This window comes from Ctenopharyngodon idella, chromosome 7, assembly GCF_019924925.1.
Source record: "Ctenopharyngodon idella isolate HZGC_01 chromosome 7, HZGC01, whole genome shotgun sequence".
In the NCBI taxonomy this organism is placed as follows: Eukaryota; Metazoa; Chordata; class Actinopteri; order Cypriniformes; family Xenocyprididae; genus Ctenopharyngodon; species Ctenopharyngodon idella.
The window spans coordinates 10,745,705-10,763,038 of record NC_067226.1 but is presented as its reverse complement, the minus strand read 5'-3'; the positions used below and the strand labels follow the sequence as shown (position 1 = coordinate 10,763,038).

The 17,334-nt window shown below is 38.1% G+C and overlaps 1 protein-coding gene across 6 annotated transcripts in view; it reads right to left on the bottom strand.

The window, feature by feature from the left end:
* Positions 1–17,334, bottom strand: part of chd9 (chromodomain helicase DNA binding protein 9) — a 75,621-nt gene that overhangs the window by 43,755 nt on the left and 14,532 nt on the right. Inside the window, exon 1 of one of the 6 annotated variants that reach the window (XM_051900173.1) lies at positions 8,038–8,128. The exons of the other annotated variants lie outside the window; for them this stretch is intronic. The gene's annotated coding sequence lies outside the window, so the exon portion shown is untranslated. Of the gene's footprint in view, positions 1–8,037; positions 8,129–17,334 lie in introns of those variants that run through there. 6 annotated transcript variants of the gene reach the window in all.

Here is a 17,334-nt window from a genome sequence, read left to right as displayed (position 1 = left end):
AATATGTAAATAAGATGAAATAGCAGCTCCAAGATATTGGGAGGAGTTCAGCTCCGCAGAGAAAGAAAGAGAGGGAGAGAGAGAGAAAGAGAAAGAGCTCTATTCCTTCAGTTCTCCATCTACACTTTCCAACAAAGATATAATGCATTGGGAGTTATATGATAACGATAAAATGATAAAATGATACAAGCTTGACTGTCAAGGTATTCTTTTTGTAACTGACCTAGTTAAAAAAAAAAAAAAAAACGTAATAACTTTTCCAACCCTAAAAATCAATGCTCTAACTGCTGTAATGAAAGTAATAATGACATTGTTGGGCAACTGGAAAAATGCAGCAGTGCACCAGTGATGACTTGGGCCATCAGCCCACAGTAAGCAGGCTCTTAAATAGCACCATTGTGGCACTAGCCACACCAAACATACAGTAGTGGCCAAAGGTGATGTCCGGAGGAGATATTTGTTAAATATAATAGATAAAGGGTGAAGATGTCAGTTTTCCTAGGCCGGACATCACTGTTGGACACTACTGCATGGCAGTTCATCGACTTCCCAACTGATCCTTAAACCATGCGGCAAAAGCAAGCAGCTTTTATGAGGAGTGCAAGCTTCCCTGGATTTGTTGGAGCTATTGATGGAACTCATTTTCACATCATTGCTCCAACTGTAAATGGGGAGACATATATCAGTAGAAAAGGATTCCACAGCATAAATCCTTCATGATTTTTTTTTTTTTTTTTTTTTTTTGCACGATGTAAAGAATTGATAATTTTGGACAATGCAAAGTTGTTGTTTTTTTAAATAAATGTAAATATTAAAATAAATGTTACATTGTCTTAATTAAATGTTTTTATTATAATTTAATTAAACCATTAAATAATTAAATGTCATGCTGCCATGACTACCCTTCCAGGCTCACTACTGGCTGATTCAGAGGTTGAGGGCAGCCATTTTTGGGTTGACATCATTGTAGTCCTTAGTTCACAACACTTTAGGTGCCACCTCAGTTAGCACCAAAAGTCAGTCTTAGACTTTGCTGAAAGTTTTAGCTTCTTTATGAACAGCTCCTACTCTTAAACAAGTCCTACTTTTTACTAAGAATTTTCTGAAGCTTAAGCCTACTCATAAGAGCATTTTTGAGAAGTTTTATACATACAGTCCCAGATATCAAAGCAGTCACGTAAAGACTAAAATTTCATCATATTATATATTTATTTATATATATATATTATATATATATATATATATATATATATATATATATATATATATACACACATACATACACACACACACACACACACATACATATACACCCCTCACATTTTTGTAAATATTTTATTATATCTTTTCATGTGACAACACTGAAGAAATGACACTTTGCTACAATGTAAAGTAGTGAGTGTACAGCTTGTATAACAGTGTAAATTTGCTGTCCCCTCAAAATAACTCAATACACAGCCATTAATGTCTAAATCGCTGGCCACAAAAGTGAGTACACCCCTAAGTGAAAATGTCCAAATTGGGCCCAATTAGCCATTTTCTCTCCCCGGTGTCATGTGACTCGTTAGTGTTACAAGGTCTCAAGTGTGAATGGAGAGCAGGTGTGTTAAATTTGGTGTTATCGCTCTCACTCTCTCTGAAAAAAAGAATTGTTACTCTACATAAAGATGGCGTAGGCTATAAGAAGATTGCCAAGACCCTGAAACTGAGCTGCAGCACGGTGGCCAAGACCATACAGTGGTTCAACAGGAGAGGTTCCACTCAGAACAGGCCTCGCCATGGTCAACCAAAGAAGTTGAGTGCACATGTTCAGCGTCATATCCAGAGGTTGTGTTTGGGAAATAGACGTATGAGTGCTGCCAGCATTGCTGCAGAGGTTGAAGGGGTGAGGGGTCAGCCTGTCAGTGCTCAGACCATACACCGCACACTGCATCAAACTGGTCTGCATGGCTGTCGTCCCAGAAGGAAGCCTCTTCTAAAGATGATGCACAAGAAAGCCCGCAAAAAGTTTGCTGACAAGCAGACTAAGGAACCATGTCCTGTGGTCTGATGAGACCAAGATAAACTTATTTGGTTCAGATGGTGTGAAGCGTGTGGCGACAACCAGGTGAGGAGTACAAAGACAAGTGTGTCTTGCCTACAGTCAAGCATGGTGGTGGGACCGTCATGGTCTGGGGCTGCATGAGTGCTGCCGGCACTGGGGAGTTACAGTTCATTGAGGGAACCATTAATGCCAACAGAACATGATCCCCTCCCTTCGGAGACTGGGCCGCAGGGCAGTATTCCAACATGATAACGACCCCAAACACACCTCCAAGACGACCACTGCCTTGCTAAAGAAGCTGAGGGTAAAGGTGATGGACTGGCTAAGCATGTCTCCAGACCTAAACCCTATTGAGCATCTGTGGGGCATCCTCAAATGGAAGGTGGAGGAGCGCAAGGTCTCTAACATCCACCAGCTCTGTGATGTCGTGATGAAGGAGTGGAAGAGGACTCCAGTGGCAACCTGTGAAGCTCTGGTGAACTCCATGCCCAAGAGGGTTAAGGCAGTGCTGGAAAATAATGGTGGCCACACAAAATATTGACACTTTGGGCCCAATTTGGACATTTTCACTTAAGGGTGTACTCACTTTTGTGGCCAGCAGTTTAGACATTAATGGCTGTGTGTTGAGTTATTTTGAGGGGACAGCAAATTTACACTGTTATACAAGCTGAACACTCACTACTTTACATTGTAGCAAAGTGCCATTTCTTCAGTGTATACATACATATATATACACACATATATATACATATACATACATACACACACACAGTATCTCACAGAAGTGAGTATATTATATATATATATATATATATATATATATATATATACACACATACTCACACACACACAAATGCTTTGCAATTTTGTACAGGATTACAAAACACGTTGGAAATCATGCCAAATAGTACAGAAAATGTAATTATATATATATATACAGTGGGTACGGAAAGTATTCAGACCCCCTTAAATTTTTCACTCTTTGTTATATTGCAGCCATTTGCTAAAATCATGTAAGTTCATTTTTTTCCCTCATTAATGTACACACAGCACCCCATATTGACAGAAAAAACACAGAATTGTTGACATTTTTGCAGATTTATTAAAAAAGAAAAACTGAAATATCACATGGTCCTAAGTATTCAGACCCTTTGCTGTGACACTCATATTTAACTCAGGTGCTGTCCATTTCTTCTGATCAACCTTGAGATGGTTCTACACCTTCATTTGAGTCCAGCTGTGTTTGATTATACTGATTGGACTTGATTAGGAAAGCCACACACCTGTCTATATAAGACCTTACAGCTCACAGTGCATGTCAGAGCAAATGAGAATCATGAGGTCAAAGGAACTGCCTGAAGAGCTCAGAGACAGAATTGTGGCAAAGCACAGATCTGGCCAAGGTTACAAAAACATTTCTGCTGCACTTAAGGTTCCTAAGAGCACAGTGGCCTCCATAATCCTTAAATGGAAGACGTTTGGGATGACCAGAACCCTTCCTAGAGCTGGCCGTCCGGCCAAACTGAGCTATCGGGGGAGAAGAGCCTTGGTGAGAGAGGTAAAGAAGAACCCAAAGATCACTGTGGCTGAGCTCCAGAGATGCAGTCGGGAGATGGGAGAAAGTTGTAGAAAGTCAACCATCACTGCAGCTCTCCACCAGTCGGGGCTTTATGGCAGAGTGGCCCGACGGAAGCCTCCTCAGTGCCTCCTCAGTGCAAGACACATGAAAACCCACATGGAAGGACTCCAAGATGATGAGAAATAAGATTCTCTGGTCTGATGAGACCAAGATAGAACTTTTTGGCCTTAATTCTAAGTGGTATGTGTGGAGAAAACCAGGCACTGCTCATCACCTGTCCAATACAGTCCCAACAGTGAAGCATGGTGGTGGCAGCATTATGCTGTGGGGGTGTTTTTCAGCTGCAGGGACAGGACGACTGCTTGCAATCGAGGGAAAGATGTATGCGGCCAAGTACAGGGATATCCTGGACGAAAACCTTCTCCAGAGTGCTCAGGACCTCAGACTGGGCCAGAGGTTTACCTTCCAACAAGACAATGACCCTAAGCACACAGCTAAAATAACGAAGGAGTGGCTTCACAGCAACTCCGTGACTGTTCTTGAATGGCCCGGCCAGAGCCCTGACTTAAACCCAATTGAGCATCTCTGGAGAGACCTAAAAATGGCTGTCCACCAACGTTTACCATCCAACCTGACAGAACTGGAGAGGATCTGCAAGGAGGAATGGCAGAGGATCCCCAAATCCAGGTGTGAAAAACTTGTTGCATCTTTCCCAAAAAGACTCATGGCTGTATTAGATCAAAAGGGTGCTTCTACTAAATACTGAGCAAAGGGTCTGAATACTTAGGACCATGTGATATTTCAGTTTTTCTTTTTTAATAAATCTGCAAAAATGTCAACAATTCTGTGTTTTCCTGTCAATATGGGGTGCTGTGTGTACATTAATGAGGAAAAAAAATTAACTTAAATGATTTTAGCAAATGGCTGCAATATAACAAAGAGTGAAAAATTTAAGGGGGTCTGAATACTTTCCGTACCCACTGTATGTATGTATGTATATATATATATATATATATATAGATATATATAATATCATAGACTAGAGTGGAGTGGGTCTTTTTAAATTAGGCCAATAAGTAACGACCCAGAACACATTCAAACCCAGATGGAAACATCCTACAAATACTCAGAACACCTTGGCATCTACATAGCAACACCCTGACAACCACCCACAAAACCCAAGCATCATGGAGGTAACTTTTGCAGTCAAGAAAAAAAAAAAAAAAAAAAAAAAAAAAAAAAAGTAAAAATCTACTTAACAGTCATTTCTTTTTCCTGCTGTTAATGAACTCCCGCTTACGTTTAATAATTCCTCAAGAAAAGCACTTTTATAAAAACTTTACTTAAATATCACATTTTCACACACTTGCCATATTAAAGTTCTCTCACTTTCATCTGGAGCACTTATAACAGTCTAACACCGTAATGATATCCCTGCCCACAACCTAAAATCCGTGTCCTGCTTAGGTGAAAATGAATTACACTGTCAGGACCAGAGAGAGAGTTTAGAGCCCATAATTAGGACTAGACCTGCAGACTAATGTGGAGTACAGCGGATAGAGCTGGAGCTGGAGCTGGAGGGAGAGGGAGAGGGAGAGGATTAATGAGGGAAGGCCTGATGTGTAGCATTGGTTTCCTGAACCCATTAAACGCGACGGCTATTAATGACCCATACAGAACACACCACAAACCTCCTCAAAAAAAACAAATTTTTTTAAAAAAAAAATGTAAAAAAAAAAAAACACACACACACACACACACACGCACGCACGCACGCACACAGACACACACACAAACTATTTATACGCATATCTGCATTCACACATTCTTCAGTGCATAAACAGACTCAAAGACATAATGACCACATGCAAACACATCTAACAATCCTTTACCCATGTAAATCTGTAATCAATGAATACAGTTTTTTTTTTTTTTGCAAAATATATTTTAATATGATCTGTAACTAATATCATAACTTCTATCAAGCAGGTCATGCACCTACAGAAATGTAACTATTGTTTGCTGCAAATTTGATCCAGGTTTTCTTTTGTTGTTGTTTTTTGAGCTAAAGAAGTAAAATCTATGATACCAAAAAATTATAACTGAGTACAAAGCACTTTGGCCAATACAACAGCGTTGATCATGGTAGCCGATCATAGACATGTTTGTTGAATGCATGAACGCAATCAGAAGTTTAAGTTAGTCAGAAGACACTCAATACGCCAAAGTTTGTTCTGCATGAGGTCTGCACGCTTGAGAATTTTGTTATAATGAACAAATTATAAACACAATGCAAATAAGAGATTCATTATGCAATATAGAAAGATTTCTTGATTATAAAGGGAGTTTTGAATAGTCCTAAAATTTATTTTTCATGCTGCTAAGTAAAACACTGAAAAGTTTCACTAGTGACAACTGTATTAAAATGTGGGATTGAATCTAAAATTGCAATGTTTGCCATTGTGATAACCATAGCAACAGATATGACAAAAAAAAAAAAAAAAACTGAGGTCAAAAAAAGATTCTTGCAACAAGTGGCAATAGACCTGACACTTCTGCTACCTGTAATGTTTCTTTGTTTTTCAATGTATTTCTAACTTTTCATTTGATCTTTTTAATGCAATGTTTATTTAATTAAACAATATTTGAAGGCTACATGCTAATGTTTTAATGTTTTATTTACTTATAATTATCATTATTAGCATTAATAATTGACAAATTTTATTTACTATTTTCATTATTAACTATTTATGATTATTATCATTATAAATGATAATAATAATAATAATAATAACAATAACAATAATAATAATAATAATAACAATAATAATAAAAACTTAAAATAAAATAGTTATTTTATGACAATACCATGACATTTTACTGGTATTGGTACCGACTACTAAAATTTTGGTATCACGACAGCAATAATTCAGAGTTTGGTTGGGTGACCTAATCTGCCCCAGCCTCAGTCCCTGCTCACTATAGGGTTATACAGAACAATAAATAAATAAATAAATAAATAAACAAATAAATAAACAAGAGAGAGAGAGAGAGAGTTTGTTTTGCTTTATGCAATGCTTTGGCAATATGTACCTAAATATGTCATGCCAATAAAGCAATATGAACTGAACTGAATTGAATTGAATTGAATTGAATTGAAGAGAGAGAGAGAGAGAGAGAGAGAGAGAGAGAGAGAGAGAGAGAAGAAACACAAATATACATTAGACAAATAAATTAGGCTGCAACATAAATTAATAACTACTAGTGTTAGACACAAATTAGACAGACAGACAGACAGACAGATAAATCTTAAGTTATTCAGGTCACGAGGAACCCAGGAAAAGAGATATATGCCAGGGGGGAAGAGAAAGAGAGCACACAGCGGGTAGCCACCACTAGACCTTTACATTTCTTTCATTATTTAGAGCAAAAGGGAAAGACTGAGAAAACAAAACACACCGTCAGACACACATGCAAACATCACTCAAACACACTGAAGACCATTCACAAAAATGCAAATTATCAAATCAAAGTACACACACACAAATACAGGAGGAAGAAAAAGAGCAATTTATAATTCATTTTTGTACCGAAAGATTTACAGTCACTGAAATAGGGCCCTATGAAATCCGTTTTATCTTCCCCAAATTCTGTTCATTGCTATTTAATAATTAAATTTTAATAATCAAAAAGCATGTCTAAAACAAAAATCAAATTAATAAAAAAAGCAAAGCAAAGAACACTTCCTTCATAATCAATGAAGCTGATATCACTTTAGTCTTGTTATAATCATAAAATCTGTCTATATTGCACAAAGAATATTTTAAATTTTCTGTTTCCTATTTAATGGTTTAATTAAATCTTAATAATCAGAAAGCATGTCTAAACAAAAAAACGAAAATCAAACTCCAAAAAACTGAGGCTCCTGTTCATCTACTGACCAATCAGACAGCCCTAAATTCCCAGGCAATCAGAAACCCGCAAACCAATGGCCATCTCCAGACCAAAAACTAATAAACCAACAGTAACAAAATCAAACACTTTAACACCTCCAAACTGCAAACACTACAGCTGTAGAAAGCTGAAACGAACATTTTACAACTCAAAGACGAACTCCCACACCTGTGTCTGTGTGTGTCTGTGTGAAGGGTTAAACTGCTCAGGCAGGAGATCAGACAGTGTCATCGCCCTGAACTCCTGACATTCCTCTAACCCCGCCTCACGAGAGCTGAGAAAATGGCCGGCTAGCTCACTGACACACACTCACGCACAAACACACACACACAGTTACTGATCCCAAAGTCTAAGCATGCTAATTTTCAGTAAATTGAAGTGAACTCTGCATACATGCCTCAAACACACACAAAATGAGAAAGTAAAGTAAAGTAAAAGAGGGCTTGAGATTGAGACCTACTGTGTAGTTTGGCCTGGCAAACTTCCCACATGCTTTTTTCCCCCTTATGACTCGACTAACCCCTCCCTCTTCTCAACGTCCTTCCTTGCCTGTCCTCCCTCCCCTTCCGCTGTGCAGCAAAGACTGCCTATCTATAGAAATTCTACCATAAACCCTTCCTGTTTACCTTTAACCCCTCATGTCCCTCCCCTAGATCTGTGAACCTCACGGCTTTTCTCCTGACGTCATCCGTCATTTGATTCTGACCCTAGATCAGTGCTCGAGGGAGAAACAGAGCTGTCAGACTGGTTGAATGAGCAACCGCCTGTCTGTCCGAGTCGGCTGGTGGCAGACTTACAAAACGAATGCACATGCATGCTGAGCTGAATTAGGTGAAGGAAAAAGGGGATGAGCCACAGACACACACAGATGGGGAGCACAAACACACAGACACACGCAGACATACAGTGGGAGGTAATCAGATATCAGGTTACAGTGCTGGTTGGAGACTCTGCCTGACAGACCGGCCCAGTTATATAAACCTCACAGACGCAGGGTCAGGAAGCAACAAAGCAAGTTGGCCACACACAGGCATGCACTCACACAAAGAGGCGGATGCACGCACACACAGAGACCGGTTTTACTCACACAGCGCATTCATGCGGCACATGGTAGAAAGCCTAGAAGCAAGCAAACACACACATACACACCTTCATGCCACATCAGTTATTGGGCAGGGGGTGCTCAAACTTTAGCCATTTTCATTCAGGCATTAAGACAAATCTTTTCCCCTTGTTTTTCTCTTAAACATATACAGACACAGAGTGTCTTATTCCTAAATGACAATGATTCGTCTATGTCTATTAAACCTTTGAGAAGTACGATCACAGCGAACATTTAAATGTGCTGTCGTGCTGCCGCTGACCCAGGAAGAGCAGTTGTCATCATGTAGAGGTATATGAAACGGCTTCAAAAAACGGCTCTTTTCAAAGTAATATAAAAAAATAACATTTTTGATCAATTTAATGAATCATTGCTGAATATTAACCCCGGTCTTCACCCAGGTTGTCAGTATTCATTTCTTCTGAAAAGAAATGTTACTGACCTTTAAGGATTAGTTCATTTTAAAATGAAAATTACTCCAATATTTACTCACCTCAAGCCATCCTAGGTGCATATGACTTTCTTCTTTCTAATGAACACAATCTGAGATATATTAATAAATATCCTGACGCATCCGAACTTTATAACGGCAGTGAACGGGACCAACGAGTATGAAGCTCAAGAAAGTACATCCATCCATCATAAACATACTCCACACAGCTCCGGGGGGTTAATAAAGGCCTTCTGAAGCGAAGCGATGCGTTTGTGTAAGAAAAATATCCATATTTAACAAGTTATAAAGTAAAATATCAAGCTTCTGACAGACCGCCTTCCGTATTCAACTTACGAAAAAAGCATAAACTGACGTCACCTCAGTTACGCTTTTTCCGTAAGTTGAATATGGAAGGCGTCGTAGTGTGTTTTGAGCTGCGAGAGGCATTACACTTTCTTCATATTGAAGGCGTTGGGTAATTTTCATTTTAAAAAGTGAACTAATCCTTTACTATTCCTTATCATTTTGAACAATATTTGTTTATAATTTAAATATTGTTTTAAAAAATTATCCCAATCGGTTCTCAAGGATTGGTATCGGAGCAGATTAAGCATTTTTTTAACTGATCGGTATCGGCTATACACTGTGTTCCAAATTATTATGCAAGTTACATATCAGTAAGATTTCAGTACAATAAACATTCAGATTTTACTTTTTCAAAGAAAGTGTTTGTTTGTTTTATTTTCCATATCTTTTTAGATAACTGGTATCAATCTCAGACAGGTTTGTTGAGTAGTTTGCCAGGTAAATGGAAACCCTGAAATCTGAATGTTTATTGTACTGAAATCTTACTGATATGTAACTTGCATAATAATTTGGAACACAGTGTAATAAGTCCGATCCTTTATTTTATGTCAGCTGTCACGCAAGTGTCGAGCAGTAGGTGAAGGTATGCAAATGTGCGTGCGTGACGCATCAAGAACCAATGAGGTCTGTTCTAGTGCATCTCACACACGCTCAAGGTTCTGTGTTTAACATATTTGATGCACACTTTTGTAACTAATCATTCAAAATTCATTTATTTACTGTTTATTTTTATCTTCTGTCAGACTATCTGAGATGTCATTGGAGAGAGTAAGAAAATACAAGTATTAGATCGGGACTCTTTATTTAATCACTCGAATCAGATGCGCAAAAACTTGACAGGACATCCCTATTAAAGGGATAGTTCACCCAAAAATGAAAATTCTGTTGATGGACCGCATTGACTTCCATAGTATGGAAAAAAATCCCATCAACTGTTTGGTTAACAACATTCCTCAAAATATCTTCTTTTCTGTTCAGCAGAAGAAAGAAATTCATACAGGTTTGGAACAACTTGAGGGTGAGTAAATGATGACAGAATTTTCATTTTTGGGTGAACTATCTCTTTAAAAATCTATTTTGACAAATAAACAGACATTTCTGCCATCAGTGGAGAAAGATCCTATACGTAGCCAGACTGTGTAGTTACAGCATCTACCAGCAGGGGCTAAATGGGCTATGTTAACCTGGCGAAACTTGATTGAACACACCAACAAACCCACAAGTCAAGAGTTAATACTCATTTCAAATGCAAAAAAGGCATTGAGATATAACCAACATAAAAGTACAGTGAACTAAACTCAAGTGGAACACAGATTTAAAAAAACAAAAAACAAACATATGACCTCTTTAAAAAGCGGATCCATCATCTGGATCCCATCCAGACAGTACCGTAGGGTGTTTGTGTGTGCATGTGAGTGATGTGGATTGGTATTTGCATCTATGTTGCTGAATGTTCATTCTGGACAAAGCAGTAGCACAAAGGGGCTCTGTTCATGCCGTCAGCCGGTCTCGCTCGCTCTCTCGGGCCCTCACACTATCACACCACCCTGTAACACTGTGACCGCCTCTGATCTACCCTGTCATTCATTCCAAACCATTTTTCACATTTTAACTTGGTCAATTCCTAAACCGTCAGTCAGATCAAATGGCAGTTTATTTATTTAATTATTTCAAACATTTTCAATCCTGATCAACACAGCTGCTATGCAAAAAATGTATCTTTCATATCACAAGAGGGGTTGATCAGAATGGGAATTTTCCATAGACTAGTGTGAAAAATACCCCCTTTTTAAAGTTACAGATCTAATCAAACTTGAGGAAAACACCTGTGTAAAAGTATAGACAGTTTTTGTTGTAATGTATTAGTCTAATGGGAGTTTTATTCTATATTTGTGGCCTCCACCCCCCCATAAACCCTCACTGATTCGGCCATTAAATGCATTGAAGTAGGGTTATCTTTGCAGTAGCGTGAATAAATCAAGTTACGTACTAGTGAAATTTCTGTCTGAACATGTTCAACCATGATCTTGTATTTTCTACAAACATTTAACCCAAGTAAAGCACGCACACACACACACACGCATACACGCACACAGACACAGAAAGAGAAAGCCATTCCCTTCTACTGCAACTAAACTGACCTCCTAGGTGAGTCAAGTTTCAATACTGAAACACCAACCCCTCGTGGTCCACAGGCTTAAAAACTCAGAACATTAAAGCACAAACTCGCCCTCGAGACCCTCAGGGAGAGAGAAGGTTGAGTGCATCTCTCTCTTTTACCCTGGGACTGCCTCACATTATACATCTGTTGGCTTTCCACAGCCCAGTGCACATGAATGGCTCGTCTCTCTCTCCCTCTCGCTCAGACACACACACAAATGCAGACAGACACAGCAACACAAACACACTCACTACAGGAAGTCACACGATATGAACTCTGATCCACATCCTGCCTCTGCTTTAATTAAGGATCTGCGAGGACAGACAGATTGACTAAAGGAGAACATAACAATCCATCTTGACTGACTTGGCTTTCAGTACCTTTACAAAGTCTAGTTAAATTGTAACATATTCTACAATTCTGAAAATTATATTGTTAGTTATGGCTGATAACCAATAAATAGCCAATATTAAAATGTTGTCTAAATAAATAAAAATGAAAACACAATATAAATAATATTAAGATCACATTCCAGCAGTGTTATTAATTAGCGTTTTTAAAGATTTATTTTAAGTGACTGACAGCAAAGGTAATCTAACTGTAAAAATGGTAAATAAGCATGCACAATTAAATATATAATATTAGTCTGCATTTATCCAACTAGGGCTGGGCGATAAAACGATTACAATAATTATTGCGATATAATTTTCCTCAATAAAATTATAAAAGAAGTTCAATAAGTGTTCGATATATGCAAATAATGCTGCACACGAGTGTTGCAGACCATCGCACTGATATGTGCTGCTATTTCTGTTGAGTACGAGAAATGGCAAACGCGCCAAAAGCTAAACAGAGCTGCTCGTCTAAACCACGCACTTTATGGAACACTTATCAGCTTGGCTCAAAAGACACTGCAGCGTGAACTTAGAATGAATGCATTTACTTGCTGACCATCTCAATCACACAACTACTAACCAGTGCAGTGAGATCCAGTGAGAAGTGCCTGAGTTTGGTGCAGAGTTCTCCCATACAAACCTCAAATCAAATGCCTCGTGATTTCAACTAGGTTAAAGTCAGATAAAACAGCGATGACATTCTCCACAACACTGATGTGGAAAACAGAAGAAATATTGAGCCACAATACAGTTAGAAGGCTTTTCAATCCACAAGTTGCCAACATTTACCATGATTTACTGTAGTATCACTAACTGAAACCATGGGATTGTGGCAGAAATGTGGGCTATTCATATAGAATTTTATTCTATTATTACACATTAAATGTATTAAAAGAGTAATGGAATTTTTTTTTTTTTTTATTTTATTTTGTTTTTATTAAGCTATAGCGTTTCTTAATGTGTATTATAAAAATAAAATTTGACCCTTTAAAAATTAGGTTGTTACCATTTTTACAGATGCTACTGTTGTGTTGTTAATGAACATAAATATACATCTGCATCCAAACTCAAGCTACTGCTACTGTCACTCCACTCAAGCTACTGCCAAATGTGCATTTTTAAGAGACAAAATGTGATATTTTTGCGAAATGTTCACCTGTTTGGCAAGTGTTTGTAAATGTTCTGATGATAAAACCACAATTAACTGTCTTGTTTCTACAACTTTCACTCAGGAGCAAAAATCTGCTTTTAAACTTGAATTGAAATATAGCTGCAAGCAGCGATGGCGGGCCCAAGCCCGGTGGCACCGCCACCCCGGTGGCTTCAGGACAAATGTGCACAGCGGGCAATAGGAATTTAAAATGGTTAAACATCAAAGGACTATGTCAAATTCACTCCACATTTACTGCACTATAAGGTGTCGCTATAGAGCCCTTCCTCCCCGCCCGCTTCTAAGGCTTTGCCCATGTCTACTGGGTAACAATCCTGACGTGTGTGTCGCGTTTCATGCAATTTGAAGCAGGCTAAGAGTCTCAAAAGCATCCAAAACGAATATTAAAGTTTGATGCAAGAGGAAAATGATGTTGATCCAAGGCAACAATGTTTGAGATATCACGATTCTTTTCAAAGGTCTACATCTGCCATGTTTTGACATTATTCTGACGAAGTTTGAAGCAAATTGGGTAAAAATAAGAGGGTGATCTCAAAGTTTGTTGAAAGTGACACACTTCCTACTACCAGTTGGTGTCGCTATAACTTTGACTCACAATAGTCACATCCATGTGATCAGCCTTGTACAACGAACACACAGCCGAAGTTTCATCAAAATCAATTAATGTATGCAGAAGTTATAACTCTTTCTGTTTCCCTTTTCTCACCATAAATTAGTTCCCTCGCCACGGCCAAACCGTTTGAGATATCCAACATCCATTTGCAATTAAACAACTGCAATGTCTTAGCACCAAGTTAAAAAAGTTTGGTGTAGATTGTATAAACCCTGTAGGAGAAGTAGTATAAAATTCATAGCCTCTTTTTTCAAAAAAATCCACATTCAAACCAAAATAGCTGACTTTCTGTTGGTCAGAGCTAATGAATGTAAATTAGAAAACTGTCTGGCGAGATGAGTACAATATGTGTACCAAGTTTGGTGACTGTAGGAAAAACTAACCCCCCCCACTTTTGTCAAAAGGTGGCGCTACAGAGGCCTTTCTCCCTGCCCATTTATACAGTTTTGCCCATGTCTACTGGTCGACAATACTGATGTGTGTGTCGAGTTGTGTGTGTCGAGTTTCATGCAATTTGAAGCATGTTAAGCACCTCAAAAACACTCAAGAATATTATTGAAGTTTGACATGTTGCCATGGCAACAATATTTAGGATATCACAAATACAATCACAGGTCTACATCTGCCATGTTTTGACATTATTCTGATGAAGTTTGAAGCAAATCGGGTGAAAGTAAGAGGGTGATCTCAAAGCATTTTGAAAGTGACACACTTCCTGCTGCCAGTTGGTGGCGCTATAACTTTGACTGACAATAGTCACATCCATGTGATCAGCCTCCTACAACGAACACACAGCTGAAGTTTCATAATAATCAATCAATGTATGCAGACGTTATAACACATGTCGTGTTTCCCTTTTCTCACCATAAATCCGTTGCCTCGCCACAGCCAAACCGTTCGAGATATCAAAAATCCGCTGGCAATTTTTCATCATCAATGTCTTGACTTTATGGTGACCGAGTTTGGTGGTGATCGGATTAATCGCCTAGGAGGAGTATAACAAATTCCAGAGCATGCGTTTTTCAAACAACCCATAATAGCTGACTTCCTGTTGAGCTGGCATATAACTTAAGTTGTTTGGCCCGATGAGGTCTTTATGTGGAGCGAGTTTCATACTAATACATGCAAGCGTGTTTGATATATGGCCAAGTTTTTGGATCCCATTCAAGGGGGCGCTGTCGAGCCCCCATGCCACGCCCGGGTCCCAGCCTCTGCGGTGTCCTAATGGCCGCAGATTCCAATGTGTGTGCCAATTTTCAAGAGTTTTTGAGCACGTTAAGGCCCCCAAAAAGCCCTGGAAGTTTGAAGAAAAATAATAATAATAAAAAAAAAAAAAAAATTTGACATTTATCATGATAATTATCGATATCGACTGATATGAAAAAAAAAAAAAAAAAAATATCATCATGATAATTTTTTGGCCTTAATTGCCCAGCCCTATATGCAACATTGACAATACTAGTGTTGTCAAAAATATCGATATTTCAATATGTATCGATACTGAAATATCTGAAACGGCTCCATTATTTCTTTACCAGATACCCCGATACCAGCTGCGTGTTTTCGTGTGTCTCTTATCTCACATAATTTTACTAATTCCTGCAGGTTTCGTGCTCACACCAAAAGTGCGTGCACCACTGATCTATATAAGTTGCGCTCTCATAAAGCCGCTTCTCAAACAGCTCGAGACTACCAAATTGACTTCTTTTTCGTGGCTTATTGCAGGCAGTTTTGGAACGTAAATAGTTGAGAGAAAACGAATGTTGTGTAACAGTATATTGGATCCGTGCATAAGCTCTTAAAGTGACAGCAGCCTAATAAACCTGCTGTCTGTCATGTTAATCAAAAAACAAAAGACAAAGAAAATCACTTGCTGCTCTTGACTGAATAACTTGTGACTTTAATTGTAAGCATTAATCTATATTAAATTTTTACAATGAAATCTATCCAGTTGTTTTACATTTGATTACTTTAATTTCTGTATTATTTCTTACATGATTACTGTTAGACCCACCTGAAAAATTAAAGGCATGTTTATTTCATTTGTCTCTTTATTCTGTTTATTTGTGCTATCGTTTGCAATTTGTTTATTTGTTCTTATTTTTTTACTGACCGTTTACTTATCTTTTTTTTTTTTTTTTTGTAAATGTAGTTCAACGATTCCCATAAAGCCTCTCTCCTATGCTATGTGTAAGCTACTACAATGGAATTACCCAAATTATCAAAACAATTCTATGATAATACATTATCTGTATGTCAGTTTTCCCCCGTGGTATTGAAAATGGTAGAATATAAAAATTTTTGGTAAAGCGTGTGTATCGTATCGAAGTTGGAAATTCGTGACAACACTAGACAATACTGATAAAAACTGTCATATCGGCTGATAATAGGCTTGCTACGGTAGTCGGTGTTACCGGTGTTCAGTCGCAACACCGGTTTCATCACTTGCCCACTGACGCATTTTTTTAAAAAATTTTTTCAGTTTAATGCATTAAAAATATTTAACACAATTAAAGCAGTATCCGTTTAAATTATCAAGCTCTTATTCATGCAAATGCTTTTAAAACATTCAAGCGCTGTCTGTGAATGTCCTGCCTATGTGACACACACAATGCGCGGCAGTATTGCGTTCTCTTCCGTGCTTGAACGAACCATTACACACACAAATTATGCCAAAATGTATGTTTTGTCGAGTGTCCTCATAAGAGCAGTCTTCAATGAATTAAATTAAGTCTTTAATGAACGTAAAGATTTGTGAGAAAACATCAGATCCGTGTCGTGTGCAGCAGCAGCAGATCTTAAAGTGTCATTAATGTTAATCAAAGAACAGAGGTAAGAGAGAGAATTATTCACTGCTTTTTACTAAAGAACTTAAACGTTCTGTTCCTTATTTATTTGGTTCCAGAGTTTCCATGGTTTGATTTTCAGTTTTTTTATATAAACGTTAAGTTAGCCTATTTGTTATTATTAGGCCTAGCATGGTGTATTCTTACTCGTTTTGTTAATAAACGTTCTATGTTTAATAGAAGCGAGTTTGTCGTTGTACTGTTTTGTTGTTGTGTTTTTCAGTAAGAATACTAACCCACCATTCAAAATTGGTGCTAATTTGAAAGTGAAAGTAAAATTCACACGGCCGCACACCGGGATTCATAAAAGCGATTTAAAAAAATAAAAATAAAAAAGTGGTGGAGGCCCTGCCCCCCGGTGACACCGGTATTACCGGTGTTGTCACATGTCGATTAACCGGTAGGAAAATTTTCTCACCGTCAAATCCCAAGCTGATAATCAATATGGTACATTGAACTACCCTCCATCTCTCTATTGACAAACAAAGAGGAGACTCCTGTTTGCATTTCTTCTCATGGAGAAAAAAAAAAAAAAAAAAGCACTGGCGAATCAGAATCCGTATTTGGGTAGGTGTATTTGTGAGTGCACGTCTGACTGCGAGAGCACTCCATGTGCCCGGTAGAACTAGTTGAAAGAGTTCACAGTGTGTGTGTGTGTGTGAGAGAGAGT